Source organism: Rattus rattus, chromosome 2 (assembly GCF_011064425.1).
Source record: "Rattus rattus isolate New Zealand chromosome 2, Rrattus_CSIRO_v1, whole genome shotgun sequence".
NCBI classification, from domain to species: Eukaryota; Metazoa; Chordata; class Mammalia; order Rodentia; family Muridae; genus Rattus; species Rattus rattus.
Window position 1 is genome coordinate 81,260,347 of NC_046155.1, and position 5,237 is coordinate 81,265,583.

The window sequence follows — 5,237 nt, forward strand, 5'->3', positions numbered from 1 at the left end:
GAATTTTTTCACCTTAGCCTCAGGCAGACTCTCCAGACAAGGGCAAAAAGTAGCCACATTCTTCACAGAAATGCCACAAAAACTGTTTCTAGGTCACATATTGAAATTCTCCACTGAAGCTTCTTGGACCACGTCTACTCTCAAATCACTCTCAAAGTCTTCCATATTCCTACTCGGATAGCCCATTAAGCTCCCTTTAAAGCATTCTACAACTTTATAAATCCAAAGTGCCCAAATCCACATTCTTCCAAACAAACACATAGTCAGGCATATCCCAGAGAAACCCGTTACCAACTTCTGTCTGAGTTAGGTTTTACTGCTGTGAACAGACCAAGGCAGCTCTTACAAGAATGACATTTAATTGAGGCTGGCTTACAGGTTAGGAGGTTCAGTCTTTTAACATCAAGGCAGGAGCATGGCAGAACATAGGCAGACATGGGGCTAGAGGAGCTGAGAGTTCCATCTTTTGTTTTGAAAGCAGCTAGCAGAAGACTATCTTCCAGGCAGCTAGGACAAAGGTATTAAAGGCCACACTCACAGTGACCCACCTACTCCATGCACATACAAACCATCACAGACACCATAAGAAGACCTACAGAGCCAAGTAATCTGGGCCCATAGAGGAGCCCAGAGACTGACCAACCAACCAAAGCGCATGGATTGTACCTAGGCTATTTACACATATGTAGCAGATGTACAGCTTGGTCTTCTTTGAGGTCCCCTAACAATTGGAGCAGGAGCTGTCTCTGACTTGGACTGTATTGCCTGCATTTGAACCCTTTTCCCCTAGCTGGGGTGCCTCAGTGGGAGAGAATGCGTTTAGTCTTAATGCAACTTAATGTGCCCAGGCAGGTTAGTACCTTGGTGGGTGGTGGTGGTGGTGGTGGTGGTGGTGGTGGTGGTACCTCTCCTTCTCTGAAGAGAAGGGAAGGGAGAAATGAGGGGAGGAATGGGAGAGGGTAGGAGAATGGGACTGGGAAGAAAGGAAGGCTTCAACCTAGATGTAAAGTGAATAAATTAATTAATGAAAAAGAGGGAACAAAAAGAATGTGTGTCACAGGCCACACTTGCCAGAAGACCAAGTAGTCTTCTCTCAGATTCACAGGAGGAATTATGGAGAGAAAATATGGAGCAGAGACTGAAGAAAGGCCATGCAGAGACTCCCCTACCTGACGATCTATCCCATATGCAGTCACCAAACCCAGAAACTATTGCGGATGCCAAGAAGTGCTTGCTGACAGGAGCCTGATATACTTGTCTCCTGAGAGGCTTTGCCAGAGACTGACAAATACAGAGGCAGATGCTCACAGCTGACCACTGGATTGGGCACAGGGACCCCAAAGGAGGAATTAGAGAAAGAACTGAAGGAGCTGAAGGGGTCTGCAACACCATAAGAAGAACAACAATATCAACCAATCAACCCCCTCCCTCCCCGCACCAGAGCTCCCAGGGACTAAACTACAAACCAAAGAGTACACATGAGGATACCCATGGCTCCAGCTACATATGTAGCAGAGGATGGCCTTGTGGGGAGGAGGAGGCCCTTGGGCTTGATGCCCCAGTGTAGGGGAAAGCCAGAGCAGGGAGGTGGGAGGGAGTGGGTGGGAAGGTGGGGGTACACTCTCATAGATGCAGGGGGATGGGAGGTGGGATAGGGGGTTTCCAGAGGGGAAATCAGGAAATGCAAATAAAGAAAATATCCAATAAAAGATAACAAACAACAAACAAACAAAAAACATGTTCAAGCCCTGCCACCAAAGAAACTCAGTAAATGTAATCCACCATATAAACAAACTGAAAAAAAAAACCTGATATGATCATTAGATGCAGAAAGGGGCTTTGACAAGATTCAATACCCCTTCATAATAAAAGTCCTGGAGAAATTAGGGATACAAGGTACATATTTAAACATAATAAATACAATTTACAGCAAGCCAATAGCCAACATCAACTTAAATAGAGAGAAACTTAAAACATTCAACTAAAATCAGGAAGAAGTCAAAGTTGTTCACTCCATATCTACTCAATACCATACTTGAAGTTCTATCTAGAGCAATAAGACAACTGAAGAAAACCAAGAGGAAACAAATTGGAATGGAAGAAGTCAAAATATTATTTCTAGATGACTTGATAGTATTCAAAAACTGAACCTAAAAATCTCACTGAAGAACTACAGCTAGTAAATACTTTCAGCAAAGTGGCTGGATACAAGATTAACTTAAAAAAAAAAGTAGCCTTCCTATATAAAAATGACAGGTTGAGAAAGAAATCATGGAAATAACACCTTTCAAAATAGCTTTAAATAATATGAAATATGCTGAGATAACCCACACTAAGTCATTGAAAGACTTGTATGACAAAAACCTTCAAGTCTTTGAAAAAAGAAATTGAAGCTATCAGAAGATAGAAAGATCTCTCATGCTCATGGGTCTGTAGGAATAATAGAGTAAAAATGATCATTTTACAAAAGGCAGTCTACAGATTCAATGCATTCCCCATAAAAATTTCAACACAATTCATCACAGATCTCAAAAGGACAATTTTCAGCTTCATATGGAAACATAAAAACCAATGGTAGCTAAAAACCCAGAATGATAAATGAACTAATATCGTTATAACTGTCTCTGATTTCAAGTTATACTACAGAGTAATACAAAAAGCATAGCATTGGCATAAAAACAGAAATGTTGCAATGGAATTGAATTGAAGACCTAGACATAAATCCAAACATTTATGGACACATGATTTTTTTAAAAAAGAAGACAGAAACACACACTGGTTAAAAGAAGCCATTTTCAACAAATGGGGCTGGTCAAACTGGATGGCTGCATGCAGAAGAATGCAGATATATTCATATTTATCACCTTGCACAAGACTCAACTCCAAGTGGATGGAAGACCTCGACAACAACAACAAAAGATTCACTGAACCTGATAGAAGAGAAAGTGGGGAATAATCTTTAATGCATTGGCACAGAAGACAACTTTCTGATCAGAGCACTAATAGTGCAGACAGTATTATCAACAATTAATAAATGGAACCTCATAAAACTGAAAAGCTTCTACACAGGAAAAAACATTAACATGTGGACCATCTACAGAATGGAAAATGATTTTTACCAATACACATCCAGTAGGGGTTAATATTCAAAATATATAAAGAACTAAAAAAAAAAAAAAACCCTAGGTATCAAAAAAAACCACATAAGCAATTTAAAAATGGGGTACAGATCTAAACAGAGATTTAAAGAGGAAAGCCAAATGGCTGAGAAACGCTTAAAAGAAATGTTCAGGGGTTGGGGATTTAGCTCAGTGGTAGAGCGCTTGCCTAGGAAGCGCAAGGCCCTGGGTTAGGTCCCCAGCTCCGAAAAAAAGAACAAAAAAAAAAAAAAAAGAAATGTTCAGTTTCTGCTCTTTGACGCTGCCGAGGAAACATCGCTGATTGCTCGCTCTCATCACCCTTTGGTCATGTCTAAGTCAGAGTCCCCTTAGGAGACGGAACAGCTGCGGAAGCTCTCCATTGGAGGGCTGAGCTTCGAAACAACCGAGAGTCTGAGGAGCCATTTTGAGCAATGGGGAACACTCACCGACTGTGTGGTAATGAGAGATCCAAACACCAAAAGATCCACAGTCTTTGGGTTTGTCACAAACGCCACTGTGGAGGAAGTGGATGCTGCCATGAATGCAAGACCACACAAGGTGGATGGAAGAGTTGTGGAACCTGAGAGAGCTGTGTCAAGAGAAGATTGTCCGAGACCAGGTGCCCACTGAACTGTGAAGATCTTTGTTGGTAATAAGAAGACACTGAAGGACATCACCTATGAGATTACTTTGAGCAGTATGGGAAAATTGAAGTGATTGAAGTTATGACTGACAGAGGCAGTGGAAAAAAGAGGGGATTTGCTTTTGTCACCTTTGATGACCATGACTCTGTGGATAAGATTGTTATTCAGAAATACCACACTGTGAATGGCCATGACTGTGTAGTAAGAAAGGCTCTGTCGAAACACAAGATGGCTAGTGCTTCATCCAGCCAGAGAGTTCGAAGTGGTTCCGGAAACTTTGGTGGTGGTCGTGGAGGTGGTTTTGGTGGCAATGACAATTTTGGTCGAGGAGGGAACTTCAGTGGTCGTGGTGGCTTTGGTGGCAGCTGTGGTGGTGGTGGATATGGTGGCAGTGGGGATGATAGAAGCAATTTTGGAGGTGGTGGAAGATACAATGGTTTTGGCAATTACAACCACTCATCAAACTTTGGACTGATGAAAGGAGGAAATTTGGAGGCAGGAGCTCTGGCCCTTATGGTGGTGGAGGCCAGTACTTTACTAAACCACGAAACCAAGGTGGCTATGGAGGTTCCAGCAGCAGCAGTAGCTATGGCAGTGGCAGGAGGTTCTAATTACAGCCAGGAAACAAAGCTTAGCAGGAGAGGAGAGCCAGAGAAGTGACAGGGAAGCTATAGGTTACAACAGATCTGTGAACTCAGCCAAGCACAGTGCTGGCAGGGCCTAGCTGCTACAAAGAAGACATGTTTTAGACAATACTCAAGTGTGTGGGCAAAAGCTCCAGGACTGTATCTGTGACTAATTGTATAACAGGTTATTTTAGTTTCTGTCCTGTGGAAAGTGTAAAGCATTCCAACGAAGGGTTTTACTGTAGACCTTTTTCACCCATGCTGTTGATTGCTAAATGTAAAAGTCTGATCATGACACTGAATATATGTGTCTTTTTTTTTAAAAAAAGAAATGTTCAACATCCTTAGTCGTCAGGGAAATGCTAATCAGAACTGCTCTGAGTTCTCATATTACACCTGTCAGAATGGCTAAGATCAATAAAACAAGCGATATGTTAGTTGCTAAGTCATTACTAAGCAATCTATAATCCATAGAGTAACAGAGTTTAGGTACAGAATAAGGGAATGGGGTACAGATATATCCTATTGATAAGTGGAAACAGAATATGTAAGTTCTGGAAGGATGGGGTGCTGGGATGAGAGGATTGAGTGGGAAGGGTGTGGAGAAAAGGAGTGAATATGGGGAAAGACAGATGAAGTTAAGGGCCACTTGCAGGGTTGTATAAAATGTTAACACAGTAGAAGCTTCCTAGTTTATACATACATAGATCTAAATGAAATTGTCAAATAATGGGGAGGATACAGTTCCAACTAGATATCTCTTGTCACCAAATGAAGCTCCCAGTGTCAGGACTGAATTACATCTAATTAAGCTGTTGGCTAAAGGG

At 41.8% G+C, this 5,237-nt stretch overlaps 1 pseudogene; it reads left to right on the forward strand.

Moving 5' to 3' along the window:
* The first annotated feature begins 3,467 nt into the window (after positions 1–3,467).
* On the forward strand, positions 3,468–4,454 carry LOC116893917 (annotated as a pseudogene).
* The last annotated feature ends 783 nt before the right edge of the window (positions 4,455–5,237 follow it).